Source organism: Taudactylus pleione, unplaced genomic scaffold (assembly GCF_031769625.1).
Source record: "Taudactylus pleione unplaced genomic scaffold, aTauple2 ptg000612l, whole genome shotgun sequence".
Lineage (NCBI taxonomy): Eukaryota > Metazoa > Chordata > Amphibia > Anura > Myobatrachidae > Taudactylus > Taudactylus pleione.
The window spans coordinates 224,077-241,746 of NW_028285014.1; the positions used below are offsets into that span (position 1 = coordinate 224,077).

At 30.7% G+C, this 17,670-nt stretch overlaps 5 non-coding genes across 5 annotated transcripts; all 5 read left to right on the plus strand.

Annotated features, from left to right (window-relative positions):
- The first annotated feature begins 298 nt into the window (after window positions 1-298).
- On the plus strand, window positions 299-371 carry TRNAR-UCG (transfer RNA arginine (anticodon UCG)). The gene has a single exon. It is a non-coding gene; the product is annotated as a tRNA-Arg (tRNA).
- A 3,112-nt stretch (window positions 372-3,483) lies between these two features.
- Window positions 3,484-3,556, plus strand: TRNAR-UCG (transfer RNA arginine (anticodon UCG)). The gene has a single exon. It is a non-coding gene; the product is annotated as a tRNA-Arg (tRNA).
- A 6,249-nt stretch (window positions 3,557-9,805) lies between these two features.
- On the plus strand, window positions 9,806-9,878 carry TRNAR-UCG (transfer RNA arginine (anticodon UCG)). The gene has a single exon. It is a non-coding gene; the product is annotated as a tRNA-Arg (tRNA).
- Window positions 9,879-12,681: 2,803 nt separating this feature from the next.
- Window positions 12,682-12,754, plus strand: TRNAR-UCG (transfer RNA arginine (anticodon UCG)). Its single transcript has one exon. It is a non-coding gene; the product is annotated as a tRNA-Arg (tRNA).
- A 1,844-nt stretch (window positions 12,755-14,598) lies between these two features.
- On the plus strand, window positions 14,599-14,671 carry TRNAR-UCG (transfer RNA arginine (anticodon UCG)). The gene has a single exon. It is a non-coding gene; the product is annotated as a tRNA-Arg (tRNA).
- Window positions 14,672-17,670: the final 2,999 nt, after the last annotated feature.

The following is a 17,670-nucleotide window of genomic DNA, read 5'->3' on the forward strand; positions in this document are numbered from 1 at the left end:
GAGAAATTGCTCTTATGCCTACATCCCTAATCTTTTTATAAAACTTTATAGCATGCCTATAGAAAAGTTAAGTTATTTCTCAGCTAAGTTAAGGATTTTACAAAATCTAGGCTATGTGAAAGGTATACTTTGTAATGTTCACTCAACATAAATCACTAAAATATGTTGGATTTCATTTTGTAATTCATATGCAAGTTTTTCCAAAACATAACTCTAGAAAAAGCTTCTAAATTTTGAATGTTATACTTGAGGTTACTTTTACCACACCTTCCACAGGTTCGACAACTTCTATAAAGATGACCGCGTGGCCTAATGGATAAGGCGTCTGACTTCGGATCAGAAGATTGAGGGGTCGAGTCCCTTCGTGGTTGAGTCTTTCATTTTGTCACAATTTGAAATCTTCAAACTCTGCATGAATTCAATGGATGACAATGTTGTAAAGAATGTACATTTCTAAATGTAATTCCCATAGGAAAATAAATACAACATAAACAATGATGTGCATGATGTACACATAGTTATAGTTTTTTTAGGTTTTTGGTGCATAGTAAAAGGTATCCTTTTGGAAAAGGTAAGTATTTACCTGTTAACTTGTTCAATTTTGGTAATCTGTGTTGGAAAAAAATCTTTGACCAAATTGATACAATAAAGGATATTTGCAAATCTGCATATAAAAATTATATCTCACATGTTTAAAATGAATCATTGAAATCCGAACATCCATAGTCCAATGAGAAATTGCTATAAAGCCTACATCCCTAATATTTTCATAAAACTTAAAAAACCTTTAGGAAAATGTCAGTGTTTACCTGTTAACTTGTTTGATTTTGGTAATCTGTGTTGCAAAGCAATTCTTTGACCAAATTGATACTATAATGGTTATTTGCATATCTGCATATAAAAAATACATCTCACATGTTTAGAAGGAATCAGTGAAATCAGAACAGCCATAGCTCAATGAGAAATTGCTCTTATGCCTACATCCCTAATCTTTTTATAAAACTTTATAGCATGCCTATAGAAAAGTTAAGTTATTTCTCAGCTAAGTTAAGGATTTTACAAAATCTAGGCTATGTGAAAGGTATACTTTGTAATGTTCACTCAACATAAATCACTAAAATATGTTGGATTTCATTTTGTAATTCATATGCAAGTTTTTCCAAAACATACCTCTAGAAAAAGCTTCTAAATTTTGAATGTTATACTTGAGGTTACTATTACCACTCCTTCCACAGGTTCGACAATTTCGACATAGATGACAGCATGGCATAATGGATGAGGCGTCTGACTTCTGATCAGAAGATTGAGGGTTTGTGTCCCTTCATGGTCAAGTCATTCTTTTTGTCACTATTTGAAATCTTCAAACTCTGCATGAATTCAATGGATGACAATGTTGTAAAGAATGTACATTTCTAAATGTAATTCCCATAGGAAAATAAATACAACATAAACAATGATGTGCATGATGTACACATAGTTATAGGTTTTTTAGGTTTTTGGTGCATAGTAAAAGGTATCGTTTTGGAAAATGTAAGTATTTACCTGTTAACTTGTTCAATTTTGGTAATCTGTGTTGGAAAAAAATCTTTGACCAAATTGATACAATAAAGGATATTTGCAAATCTGCATATAAAAATTATATCTCACATGTTTAAAATGAATCATTGAAATCCGAACATCCATAGTCCAATGAGAAATTGCTATAAAGCCTACATCCCTAATATTTTCATAAAACTTAAAAAACCTTTAGGAAAATGTCAGTGTTTACCTGTTAACTTGTTTGATTTTGGTAATCTGTGTTGCAAAGCAATTCTTTGACCAAATTGATACTATAATGGTTATTTGCATATCTGCATATAAAAAATACATCTCACATGTTTAGAAGGAATCAGTGAAATCAGAACAGCCATAGCTCAATGAGAAATTGCTCTTATGCCTACATCCCTAATCTTTTTATAAAACTTTATAGCATGCCTATAGAAAAGTTAAGTTATTTCTCAGCTAAGTTAAGGATTTTACAAAATCTAGGCTATGTGAAAGGTATACTTTGTAATGTTCACTCAACATAAATCACTAAAATATGTTGGATTTCATTTTGTAATTCATATGCAAGTTTTTCCAAAACATATATCTAGAAAAAACTTCTAAATTTTGAATGTTATACTTGAGGTTACTATTACCACACCTTCCACAGGTTCGACAATTTCGACATAGATGACAGCGTGGCATAATGGATGAGGCGTCTGACTTCTGATCAGAAGATTGAGGGTTTGTGTCCCTTCATGGTCAAGTCATTCTTTTTGTCACTATTTGAAATCTTCAAACTCTGCATGAATTCAATGGATGACAATGTTGTAAAGAATGTACATTTCTAAATGTAATTCCCATAGGAAAATAAATACAACATAAACAATGATGTGCATGATGTACACATAGTTATAGTTTTGTTAGGTTTTTGGTGCATAGTAAAAGGTATCCTTTTGGAAAAGGTAAGTATTTACCTGTTAACTTGTTCAATTTTGGTAATCTGTGTTGGAAAAAAATCTTTGACCAAATTGATACAATAAAGGATATTACATATCTGCATATAAAAATTATATCTCACATGTTTAAAATGAATCATTGAAATCCGAACATCCATAGTCCAATGAGAAATTGCTATAAAGCCTACATCCCTACTTTGTAATGTTCACTCAACATAAATCACTAAAATATGTTGGATTTCATTTTGTAATTCATATGCAAGTTTTTCCAAAACATACCTCTAGAAAAAGCTTCTAAATTTTGAATGTTATACTTGAGGTTACTATTACCACACCTTCCACAGGTTTGACAATTTCGACATAGATGACAGCGTGGCATAATGGATGAGGCGTCTGACTTCTGATCAGAAGATTGAGGGTTTGTGTCCCTTCGTGGTCAAGTCATTCTTTTTGTCACTATTTGAAATCGTCAAACTCTGCATGAATTCAATGGATGACAATGTTTTAAAGAATGTACATTTCTAAATGTAATTCCCATAGGAAAATAAATACAACATAAACAATGATGTGCATGATGTACACATAGTTATAGGTTTTTTAGGTTTTTGGTGCATAGTAAAAGGTATCCTTTTGGAAAAGTTAAGTATTTACCTGTTAACTTGTTCAATTTTGGTAATCTGTGTTGGAAAAAAATCTTTGACCAAATTGATACAATAAAGGATATTTGCATATCTGCATATAAAAATTATATCTCACATGTTTAAAATGAATCATAGAAATCCGAACATCCATAGTCCAATGAGAAATTGCTATAAAGCCTACATCCCTACTTTGTAATGTTCACTCAACATAAATCACTAAAATATGTTGGATTTCATTTTGTAATTCATATGCAAGTTTTTCCAAAACATATATCTAGAAAAAACTTCTAAATTTTGAATGTTATACTTGAGGTTACTTTTACCACACCTTCCACAGGTTCGACAAATTCTATAAAGATGACCGCGTAGCCTAATGGATAAGGCGTCTGACTTCGGATCTGAAGATTGAGGGTTTGAGTCCCTTCGTGGTCGAGTCTTTCATTTTGTCACAATTTGAAATCTTCAAACTCTGCATGAATTCAATGGATGACAATGTTGTAAAGAATGTACATTTCTAAATGTAATTCCCATAGGAAAATAAATACAACATAAACAATGATGTGCATGATGTACACATAGTTATAGTTTTTTTAGGTTTTTGGTGCATAGTAAAAGGTATCCTTTTGGAAAAGGTAAGTATTTACCTGTTAACTTGTTCAATTTTGGTAATCTGTGTTGGAAAAAAATCTTTGACCAAATTGATACAATAAAGGATATTACATATCTGCATATAAAAATTATATCTCACATGTTTAAAATGAATCATTGAAATCCGAACATCCATAGTCCAATGAGAAATTGCTATAAAGCCTACATCCCTAATATTTTCATAAAACTTAAAAAACCTTTAGGAAAATGTCAGTGTTTACCTGTTAACTTGTTTGATTTTGGTAATCTGTGTTGCAAAGCAGTTCTTTGACCAAATTGATACTATAATGGTTATTTGCATATCTGCATATAAAAAATACATCTCACATGTTTAGAAGGAATCAGTGAAATCAGAACACCCATAGTTCAATGAGAAATTGCTCTAATGCCTACATCCCTAATCTTTTTATAAAACTTTATAGCATGCCTATAGAAAAGTTAAGTTATTTCTCAGCTAAGTTAAGGATTTTACAAAATCTAGGCTATGTGAAAGGTATACTTTGTAATGTTCACTCAACATAAATCACTAAAATATGTTGGATTTCATTTTGTAATTCATATGCAAGTTTTTCCAAAACATACCTCTAGAAAAAGCTTCTAAATTTTGAATGTTATACTTGAGGTTACTATTACCACACCTTCCACAGGTTTGACAATTTCAACATAGATGACAGCGTGGCATAATGGATGAGGCATCTGACTTCTGATCAGAAGATTGAGGGTTCGTGTCCCTTTTTGTCACTATTTGAAATCTTCAAACTCTGCATGAATTCAATGGATGACAATGTTTTAAAGAATGTACATTTCTAAATGTAATTCCCATAGGAAAATAAATACAACGTAAACAATGATGTGCATGATGTACACATAGTTATAGGTTTTTTAGGTTTTTGGTGCATAGTAAAAGGTATCCTTTTGGAAAATGTAAGTATTTACCTGTTAACTTGTTCAATTTTGGAAGTCTGTGTTGGAAAAAAATCTTTGACCAAATTGATACAATAAAGGATATTTGCATAACTGCATATAAAAATTATATGTCACATGTTTAAAATGAATCATTGAAATCCAAACATCCATAGTCCAATGAGAAATTGCTATAAAGCCTACATCCCTAATATTTTCATAAAACTTAAAAAACCTTTAGGAAAATGTCAGTGTTTACCTGTTAACTTGTTTGATTTTGGTAATCTGTGTTGCAAAACAATTCTTTGACCAAATTGATACTATAATGGTTATTTGCATATCTGCATATAAAAAATACATCTCACATGTTTAGAAGGAATCAGTGAAATCAGAACACCCATAGTTCAATGAGAAATTGCTCTAATGCCTACATCCCTAATCTTTTTATAAAACTTTATAGCATGCCTATAGAAAAGTTAAGTTATTTCTCAGCTAAGTTAAGGATTTTACAAAATCTAGGCTATGTGAAAGGTATACTTTGTAATGTTCACTCAACATAAATCACTAAAATATGTTGGATTTCATTTTGTAATTCATATGCAAGTTTTTCCAAAACATATATCTAGAAAAAACTTCTAAATTTTGAATGTTATACTTGAGGTTACTATTACCACACCTTCCACAGGTTCAACAACTTCTATAAAGATGACTGCGTGGCCTAATGGATAAGGCGTCTGACTTCGGATCAGAAGATTGAGGGTTCGTGGTCGAGTCTTTCATTTTGTCACAATTTGATATCTTCAAACTCTGCATGAATTCAATGGATGACAATGTTGTAAAGAATGTACATTTCTAAATGTAATTCCCATAGGAAAATAAATACAACATAAACAATGATGTGCAAGATGTACACATAGTTATAGTTTATTTAGGTTTTTGGTGCATAGTAAAAGGTATCCTTTTGGAAAAGGTAAGTATTTACCTGTTAACTTGTTCAATTTTGGTAATCTGTGTTGGAAAAAAATCTTTGCCCAAATTGATACAATAAAGGATATTACATATCTGCATATAAAAATTATATCTCACATGTTTAAAATGAATCATTGAAATCTGAACATCCATAGTCCAATGAGAAATTGCTATAAAGCCTACATCCCTAATATTTTCATAAAACTTAAAAAACCTTTAGGAAAATGTCAGTGTTTACCTGTTAACTTGTTTGATTTTGGTAATCTGTGTTGCAAAGCAGTTCTTTGACCAAATTGATACTATAATGGTTATTTGCATATCTGCATATAAAAAATACATCTCACATGTTTAGAAGGAATCAGTGAAATCAGAACACCCATAGTTCAATGAGAAATTGCTCTAATGCCTACATCCCTAATCTTTTTATAAAACTTTATAGCATGCCTATAGAAAAGTTAAGTTATTTCTCAGCTAAGTTAAGGATTTTACAAAATCTAGGCTATGTGAAAGGTATACTTTGTAATGTTCACTCAACATAAATCACTAAAATATGTTGGATTTCATTTTGTAATTCATATGCAAGTTTTTCCAAAACATACCTCTAGAAAAAGCTTCTAAATTTTGAATGATATACTTGAGGTTACTATTACCACACCTTCCACAGGTTTGACAATTTCAACATAGATGACAGCGTGGCATAATGGATGAGGCGTCTGACTTCTGATCAGAAGATTGAGGGTTCGTGTCCCTTTTTGTCACTATTTGAAATCTTCAAACTCTGCATGAATTCAATGGATGACAATGTTTTAAAGAATGTACATTTCTAAATGTAATTCCCATAGGAAAATAAATACAACGTAAACAATGATGTGCATGATGTACACATAGTTATAGGTTTTTTTAGGTTTTTGGTGCATAGTAAAAGGTATCCTTTTGGAAAATGTAAGTATTTACCTGTTAACTTGTTCAATTTTGGTAATCTGTGTTGGAAAAAAATCTTTGACCAAATTGATACAATAAAGGATATTTGCATATCTGCATATAAAAATTATATCTCACATGTTTAAAATGAATCATTGAAATCCAAACATCCATAGTCCAATGAGAAATTGCTATAAAGCCTACATCCCTAATATTTTCATAAAACTTAAAAAACCTTTAGGAAAATGTCAGTGTTTACCTGTTATCTTGTTTGATTTTGGTAATCTGTGTTGCAAAACAATTCTTTGACCAAATTGATACTATAATGGTTATTTGCATATCTGCATATAAAAAATACATCTCACATGTTTAGAAGGAATCAGTGAAATCAGAACACCCATAGTTCAATGAGAAATTGCTCTAATGCCTACATCCCTAATCTTTTTATAATACTTTATAGCATGCCTATAGAAAAGTTAAGTTATTTCTCAGCTAAGTTAAGGATTTTACAAAATCTAGGCTATGTGAAAGGTATACTTTGTAATGTTCACTCAACATAAATCACTAAAATATGTTGGATTTCATTTTGTAATTCATATGCAAGTTTTTCCAAAACATACCTCTAGAAAAAGCTTCTAAATTTTGAATGTTATACTTGAGGTTACTATTACCACACCTTCCACAGGTTTGACAATTTCGACATAGATGACAGCGTGGCATAATGGATGAGGCGTCTGACTTCTGATCAGAAGATTGAGGGTTCGTGTCCCTTCGTGGTCAAGTCATTCTTTTTGTCACTATTTGAAATCGTCAAACTCTGCATGAATTCAATGGATGACAATGTTTTAAAGAATGTACATTTCTAAATGTAATTCCCATGGGAAAATAAATACAACATAAACAATGATGTGCATGATGTACACATAGTTATAGGTTTTTTAGGTTTTTGGTGCATAGTAAAAGGTATCCTTTTGGAAAATGTAAGTATTTACCTGTTAACTTGTTCAATTTTGGTAATCTGTGTTGGAAAAAAATCTTTGACCAAATTGATACAATAAAGGATATTTGCATATCTGCATATAAAAATTATATCTCACATGTTTAAAATGAATAATAGAAATCCGAACATCCATAGTCCAATGAGAAATTGCTATAAAGCCTACATCCCTACTTTGTAATGTTCACTCAACATAAATCACTAAAATATGTTGGATTTCATTTTGTAATTCATATGCAAGTTTTTCCAAAACATATATCTTGAAAAAACTTCTAAATTTTGAATATTATACTTGAGGTTACTTTTACCACACCTTCCACAGGTTCGACAACTTCTATAAAGATGACCGCGTAGCCTAATGGATAAGGCGTTTGACTTCGGATCTGAAGATTGATGGTTTGAGTCCCTTCGTGGTCGAGTCTTTCATTTTGTCACAATTTGAAATCTTCAAACTCTGCATGAATTCAATGGATGACAATGTTGTAAAGAATGTACATTTCTAAATGTAATTCCCATAGGAAAATAAATACAACATAAACAATGATGTGCATGATGTACACATAGTTATAGTTTTTTTAGGTTTTTGGTGCATAGTAAAAGGTATCCTTTTGGAAAAGGTAAGTATTTACCTGTTAACTTGTTCAATTTTGGTAATCTGTGTTGGAAAAAAATCTTTGACCAAATTGATACAATAAAGGATATTACATATCTGCATATAAAAATTATATCTCACATGTTTAAAATGAATCATTGAAATCCGAACATCCATAGTCCAATGAGAAATTGCTATAAAGCCTACATCCCTAATATTTTCATAAAACTTAAAAAACCTTTAGGAAAATGTAAGTGTTTACCTGTTAACTTGTTTGATTTTGGTAATCTGTGTTGCAAAGCAGTTCTTTGACCAAATTGATACTATAATGGTTATTTGCATATCTGCATATAAAAAATACATCTCACATGTTTAGAAGGAATCAGTGAAATCAGAACACCCATAGTTCAATGAGAAATTGCTCTAATGCCTACATCCCTAATCTTTTTATAAAACTTTATAGCATGCCTATAGAAAAGTTAAGTTATTTCTCAGCTAAGTTAAGGATTTTACAAAATCTAGGCTATGTGAAAGGTATACTTTGTAATGTTCACTCAACATAAATCACTAAAATATGTTGGATTTCATTTTGTAATTCATATGCAAGTTTTTCCAAAACATACCTCTAGAAAAAGCTTCTAAATTTTGAATGTTATACTTGAGGTTACTATTACCACACCTTCCACAGGTTTGACAATTTCAACATAGATGACAGCGTGGCATAATGGATGAGGCGTCTGACTTCTGATCAGAAGATTGAGGGTTCGTGTCCCTTTTTGTCACTATTTGAAATCTTCAAACTCTGCATGAATTCAATGGATGACAATGTTTTAAAGAATGTACATTTCTAAATGTAATTCCCATAGGAAAATAAATACAACATAAACAATGATGTGCATGATGTACACATAGTTATAGTTTTTTTAGGTTTTTGGTGCATAGTAAAAGGTATCCTTTTGGAAAATGTAAGTATTTACCTGTTAACTTGTTCAATTTTGGTAATCTGTGTTGGAAAAAAATCTTTGACCAAATTGATACAATAAAGGATATTTGCATATCTGCATATAAAAATTATATCTCACATGTTTAAAATGAATCATTGAAATCCGAACATCCATAGTCCAATGAGAAATTGCTATAAAGCCTACATCCCTAATATTTTCATAAAACTTAAAAAACCTTTAGGAAAATGTCAGTGTTTACCTGTTAACTTGTTTGATTTTGGTAATCTGTGTTGCAAAACAATTCTTTGACCAAATTGATACTATAATGGTTATTTGCATATCTGCATATAAAAAATACATCTCACATGTTTAGAAGGAATCAGTGAAATCAGAACAGCCATAGCTCAATGAGAAATTGCTCTTATGCCTACATCCCTAATCTTTTTATAAAACTTTATAGCATGCCTATAGAAAAGTTAAGTTATTTCTCAGCTAAGTTAAGGATTTTACAAAATCTAGGCTATGTGAAAGGTATACTTTGTAATGTTCACTCAACATAAATCACTAAAATATGTTGGATTTCATTTTGTAATTCATATGCAAGTTTTTCCAAAACATATATCTAGAAAAAACTTCTAAATTTTGAATGTTATACTTGAGGTTACTATTACCACACCTTCCACAGGTTCGACAACTTCTATAAAGATGACTGCGTGGCCTAATGGATAAGGCGTCTGACTTCGTATTAGAAGATTGAGGGTTCGAGTCCCTTCGTGGTCGAGTCTTTCATTTTGTCACAATTTGAAATCTTCAAACTCTGCATGAATTCAATGGATGACAATGTTGTAAAGAATGTACATTTCTAAATATAATTCCCATAGGAAAATAAATACAACATAAACAATGATGTGCATGATGTACACATAGTTATAGGTTTTTTAGGTTTTTGGTGCATAGTAAAAGGTATCGTTTTGGAAAATGTAAGTATTTACCTGTTAACTTGTTCAATTTTGGTAATCTGTGTTGGAAAAAAATCTTTGACCAAAGTGATACAATAAAGGATATTTGCAAATCTGCATATAAAAATTATATCTCACATGTTTAAAATGAATCATTGAAATCCGAACATCCATAGTCCAATGAGAAATTGCTATAAAGCCTACATCCCTAATATTTTCATAAAACTTAAAAAACCTTTAGGAAAATGTCAGTGTTTACCTGTTAACTTGTTTGATTTTGGTAATCTGTGTTGCAAAGCAATTCTTTGACCAAATTGATACTATAATGGTTATTTGCATATCTGCATATAAAAAATACATCTCACATGTTTAGAAGGAATCAGTGAAATCAGAACAGCCATAGCTCAATGAGAAATTGCTCTTATGCCTACATCCCTAATCTTTTTATAAAACTTTATAGCATGCCTATAGAAAAGTTAAGTTATTTCTCAGCTAAGTTAAGGATTCTACAAAATCTAGGCTATGTAAAAGGTATACTTTGTAATGTTCACTCAACATAAATCACTAAAATATGTTGGATTTCATTTTGTAATTCATATGCAAGTTTTTCCAAAACATATATCTAGAAAAAACTTCTAAATTTTGAATGTTATACTTGAGGTTACTATTACCACACCTTCCACAGGTTCGACAACTTCTATAAAGATGACCGCGTGGCCTAATGGATATGCCGTCTGACTTCGGATCAGAAGATTGAGGGTTTGAGTCACTTCATGGTCGAGTCTTTCATTTTGTCACTATTTGAAATCTTCAAACTCTGCATGAATTCAAACGATGACAATGTTGTAAAGAATGTACATTTCTAAATGTAATTCCCATAGGAAAATAAATACAACATAAACAATGATGTGCATGATGTACACATAGTTATAGTTTTTTTAGGTTTTTGGTGCATAGTAAAAGGTATCCTTTTGGAAAAGGTAAGTATTTACCTGTTAACTTGTTCAATTTTGGTAATCTGTGTTGGAAAAAAATCTTTGACCAAATTGATACAATAAAGGATATTGCATATCTGCATATAAAAATTATATCTCACATGTTTAAAATGAATCATTGAAATCCGAACATCCATAGTCCAATGAGAAATTGCTATAAAGCCTACATCCCTAATATTTTCATAAAACTTAAAAAACCTTTAGGAAAATGTAAGTGTTTACCTGTTAACTTGTTTGATTTTGGTAATCTGTGTTGCAAAGCAGTTCTTTGACCAAATTGATACTATAATGGTTATTTGCATATCTGCATATAAAAAATACATCTCACATGTTTAGAAGGAATCAGTGAAATCAGAACACCCATAGTTCAATGAGAAATTGCTCTAATGCCTACATCCCTAATCTTTTTTTAAAACTTTATAGCATGCCTATAGAAAAGTTAAGTTATTTCTCAGCTAAGTTAAGGATTTTACAAAATCTAGGCTATGTGAAAGGTATACTTTGTAATGTTCACTCAACATAAATCACTAAAATATGTTGGATTTCATTTTGTAATTCATATGCAAGTTTTTCCAAAACATACCTCTAGAAAAAGCTTCTAAATTTTGAATGTTATACTTGAGGTTACTATTACCACACCTTCCACAGGTTTGACAATTTCGACATAGATGACAGCGTGGCATAATGGATGAGGCATCTGACTTCTGATCAGAAGATTGAGGGTTCGTGTCCCTTCGTGGTCAAGTCATTCTTTTTGTCACTATTTGAAATCTTCAAACTCTGCATGAATTCAATGGATGACAATGTTTTAAAGAATGTACATTTCTAAATGTAATTCCCATAGGAAAATAAATACAACATATACAATGATGTGCATGATGTACACATAGTTATAGGTTTTGTAGGTTTTTGGTGCATAGTAAAAGGTATCCTTTTGGAAAATGTAAGTATTTACCTGTTAACTTGTTCAATTTTGGTAATCTGTGTTGGAAAAAAATCTTTGACCAAATTGATACAATAAAGGATATTTGCATATCTGCATATAAAAATTATATCTCACATGTTTAAAATGAATCATTGAAATCCGAACATCCATAGTCCAATGAGAAATTGCTATAAAGCCTACATCCCTAATATTTTCATAAAACTTAAAAAACCTTTAGGAAAATGTCAGTGTTTACCTGTTAACTTGTTTGATTTTGGTAATCTGTGTTGCAAAACAATTCTTTGACCAAATTGATACTATAATGGTTATTTGCATATCTGCATATAAAAAAAACATCTCACATGTTTAGAAGGAATCAGTGAAATCAGAACAGCCATAGCTCAATGAGAAATTGCTCTTATGCCTACATCCCTAATCTTTTTATAAAACTTTATAGCATGCCTATAGAAAAGTTAAGTTATTTCTCAGCTAAGTTAAGGATTTTACAAAATCTAGGCTATGTGAAAGGTATACTTTGTAATGTTCACTCAACATAAATCACTAAAATATGTTGGATTTCATTTTGTAATTCATAAGCAAGTTTTTCCAAAACATATATCTAGAAAAAACTTCTAAATTTTGAATGTTATACTTGAGGTTACTTTTACCACAACTTCCACAGGTTCGACAACTTCTATAAAGATGACCGCGTGGCCTAATGGATAAGGCGTCTGACTTCGGATCAGAAGATTGAGGGTTCGAGTCCCTTCGTGGTCGAGTCTTTCACTTTGTCACAATTTGAAATCTTCAAACTCTGCATGAATTCAATGGATGACAATGTTGTAAAGAATGTACATTTCTAAATGTAATTCCCATAGGAAAATAAATACAACATAAACAATGATGTGCATGATGTACACATAGTTATAGTTTTTTTAGGTTTTTGGTGCATAGTAAAAGGTATCCTTTTGGAAAATGTAAGTATTTACCTGTTAACTTGTTCAATTTTGGTAATCTGTGTTGGAATAAAATCTTTGACCAAATTGATACAATAAAGGATATTACATATCTGCATATAAAAATTATATCTCACATGTTTAAAATGAATCATTGAAATCCGAACATCCATAGTCCAATGAGAAATTGCTATAAAGCCTACATCCCTAATATTTTCATAAAACTTAAAAAACCTTTAGGAAAATGTAAGTGTTTACCTGTTAACTTGTTTGATTTTGGTAATCTGTGTTGCAAAGCAGTTCTTTGACCAAATTGATACTATAATGGTTATTTGCATATCTGCATATAAAAAATACATCTCACATGTTTAGAAGGAATCAGTGAAATCAGAACACCCATAGTTCAATGAGAAATTGCTCTAATGCCTACATCCCTAATCTTTTTTTAAAACTTTATAGCATGCCTATAGAAAAGTTAAGTTATTTCTCAGCTAAGTTAAGGATTTTACAAAATCTAGGCTATGTGAAAGGTATACTTTGTAATGTTCACTCAACATAAATCACTAAAATATGTTGGATTTCATTTTGTAATTCATATGCAAGTTTTTCCAAAACATACCTCTAGAAAAAGCTTCTAAATTTTGAATGTTATACTTGAGGTTACTATTACCACACCTTCCACAGGTTTGACAATTTCGACATAGATGACAGCGTGGCATAATGGATGAGGCATCTGACTTCTGATCAGAAGATTGAGGGTTCGTGTCCCTTCGTGGTCAAGTCATTCTTTTTGTCACTATTTGAAATCTTCAAACTCTGCATGAATTCAATGGATGACAATGTTTTAAAGAATGTACATTTCTAAATGTAATTCCCATAGGAAAATAAATACAACATATACAATGATGTGCATGATGTACACATAGTTATAGGTTTTGTAGGTTTTTGGTGCATAGTAAAAGGTATCCTTTTGGAAAATGTAAGTATTTACCTGTTAACTTGTTCAATTTTGGTAATCTGTGTTGGAAAAAAATCTTTGACCAAATTGATACAATAAAGGATATTTGCATATCTGCATATAAAAATTATATCTCACATGTTTAAAATGAATCATTGAAATCCGAACATCCATAGTCCAATGAGAAATTGCTATAAAGCCTACATCCCTAATATTTTCATAAAACTTAAAAAACCTTTAGGAAAATGTCAGTGTTTACCTGTTAACTTGTTTGATTTTGGTAATCTGTGTTGCAAAACAATTCTTTGACCAAATTGATACTATAATGGTTATTTGCATATCTGCATATAAAAAAAACATCTCACATGTTTAGAAGGAATCAGTGAAATCAGAACAGCCATAGCTCAATGAGAAATTGCTCTTATGCCTACATCCCTAATCTTTTTATAAAACTTTATAGCATGCCTATAGAAAAGTTAAGTTATTTCTCAGCTAAGTTAAGGATTTTACAAAATCTAGGCTATGTGAAAGGTATACTTTGTAATGTTCACTCAACATAAATCACTAAAATATGTTGGATTTCATTTTGTAATTCATAAGCAAGTTTTTCCAAAACATATATCTAGAAAAAACTTCTAAATTTTGAATGTTATACTTGAGGTTACTTTTACCACAACTTCCACAGGTTCGACAACTTCTATAAAGATGACCGCGTGGCCTAATGGATAAGGCGTCTGACTTCGGATCAGAAGATTGAGGGTTCGAGTCCCTTCGTGGTCGAGTCTTTCACTTTGTCACAATTTGAAATCTTCAAACTCTGCATGAATTCAATGGATGACAATGTTGTAAAGAATGTACATTTCTAAATGTAATTCCCATAGGAAAATAAATACAACATAAACAATGATGTGCATGATGTACACATAGTTATAGTTTTTTTAGGTTTTTGGTGCATAGTAAAAGGTATCCTTTTGGAAAATGTAAGTATTTACCTGTTAACTTGTTCAATTTTGGTAATCTGTGTTGGAATAAAATCTTTGACCAAATTGATACAATAAAGGATATTACATATCTGCATATAAAAATTATATCTCACATGTTTAAAATGAATCATTGAAATCCGAACATCCATAGTCCAATGAGAAATTGCTATTAAGCCTACATCCCTAATATTTTCATAAAACTTAAAAAACCTTTAGGAAAATGTCAGTGTTTATCTGTTAACTTGTTTGATTTTGGTAATCTGTGTTGCAAAGCAATTCATTGACCAAATTGATACAATAAAGGATATTTGCATATCTGCATATAAAAATTATATCTCACATGTTTAAAATGAATCATTGAAATCGAAACATCCATAGTCCAATGAGAAATTGCTATAAAGCCTACATCCCTAATATTTTCATAAAACTTAGAAAACCTTTAGGAAAATGTCAGTGTTTACCTGTTAACTTGTTTGATTTTGGTAATCTGTGTTGCAAAACAATTCTTTGACCAAATTGATACTATAATGGTTATTTGCATATCTGCATATAAAAAATACATCTCACATGTTTAGAAGGAATCAGTGAAATCAGAACAGCCATAGCTCAATGAGAAATTGCTCTTATGCCTACATCCCTAATCTTTTTATAAAACTTTATAGCATGCCTGTAGAAAAGTTAAGTTATTTCTCAGCTAAGTTAAGGATTCTACAAAATCTAGGCTATGTGAAAGGTATACTTTGTAATGTTCACTAAACATAAATCACTAAAATATGTTGGATTTCATTTTGTAATTAATATGCAAGTTTTTCCAAAACATATATCTAGAAAAAACTTCTAAATTTTGAATGTTATACTTGAGGTTACTATTACCACACCTTCCACAGGTTCGACAACTTCTATAAAGATGACCGCGTGGCCTAATGGATAAGCCGTCTGACTTTGGATCAGAAAATTGAGGGTTCGAGTCACTTCGTGGTCGAGTCTTTCATTTTGTCACTATTTGAAATCTTCAAACTCTGCATGAATTCAAACGATGACAATGTTGTAAAGAATGTACATTTCTAAATGTAATTCCCATAGGAAAATAAATACAACATAAACAATGATGTGCATGATGTACACATAGTTATAGTTTTTTTAGGTTTTTGGTGCATAGTAAAAGGTATCTTTTTGGAAAAGGTAAGTATTTACTTGTTAACTTGTTCAATTTTGGTAATCTGTGTTGGAAAAAAATCTTTGACCAAATTGATACAATAAAGGATATTGCATATCTGCATATAAAAATTATATCTCACATGTTTAAAATGAATCATTGAAATCCGAACATCCATAGTCCAATGAGAAATTGCTATAAAGCCTACATCCCTAATATTTTCATAAAACTTAAAAAACCTTTAGGAAAATGTAAGTGTTTACCTGTTAACTTGTTTGATTTTGGTAATCTGTGTTGCAAAGCAGTTCTTTGACCAAATTGATACTATAATGGTTATTTGCATATCTGCATATAAAAAATACATCTCACATGTTTAGAAGGAATCAGTGAAATCAGAACACCCATAGTTCAATGAGAAATTGCTCTAATGCCTACATCCCTAATCTTTTTTTAAAACTTTATAGCATGCCTATAGAAAAGTTAAGTTATTTCTCAGCTAAGTTAAGGATTTTACAAAATCTAGGCTATGTGAAAGGTATACTTTGTAATGTTCACTCAACATAAATCACTAAAATATGTTGGATTTCATTTTGTAATTCATATGCAAGTTTTTCCAAAACATACCTCTAGAAAAAGCTTCTAAATTTTGAATGTTATACTTGAGGTTACTATTACCACACCTTCCACAGGTTTGACAATTTCGACATAGATGACAGCGTGGCATAATGGATGAGGCGTCTGACTTCTGATCAGAAGATTGAGGGTTCGTGTCCCTTCGTGGTCAAGTCATTCTTTTTGTCACTATTTGAAATCTTCAAACTCTGCATGAATTCAATGGATGACAATGTTTTAAAGAATGTACATTTCTAAATGTAATTCCCATAGGAAAATAAATACAACATAAACAATGATGTGCATGATGTACACATAGTTATAGGTTTTTTAGGTTTTTGGTGCATAGTAAAAGGTATCCTTTTGGAAAATGTAAGTATTTACCTGTTAACTTGTTCAATTTTGGTAATCTGTGTTGGAAAAAAATCTTTGACCAAATTGAAACAATAAAGGATATTTGCATATCTGCATATAAAAATTATATCTCACATGTTTAAAATGAATCATTGAAATCCGAACATCCATAGTCCAATGAGAAATTGCTATAAAGCCTACATCCCTAATATTTTCATAAAACTTAAAAAACCTTTAGGAAAATGTCAGTGTTTACCTGTTAACTTGTTTGATTTTGGTAATCTGTGTTGCAAAACAATTCTTTGACCAAATTGATACTATAATGGTTATTTGCATATCTGCATATAAAAAATACATCTCACATGTTTAGAAGGAATCAGTGAAATCAGAACAGCCATAGCTCAATGAGAAATTGCTCTTATGCCTACATCCCTAATCTTTTTATAAAACTTTATAGCATGCCTATAGAAAAGTTAAGTTATTTCTCAGCTAAGTTAAGGATTTTACAAAATCTAGGCTATGTGAAAGGTATACTTTGTAATGTTCACTCAACATAAATCACTAAAATATGTTGGATTTCATTTTGTAATTCATAAGCAAGTTTTTCCAAAACATATATCTAGAAAAAACTTCTAAATTTTGAATGTTATACTTAAGGTTACTATTACCACACC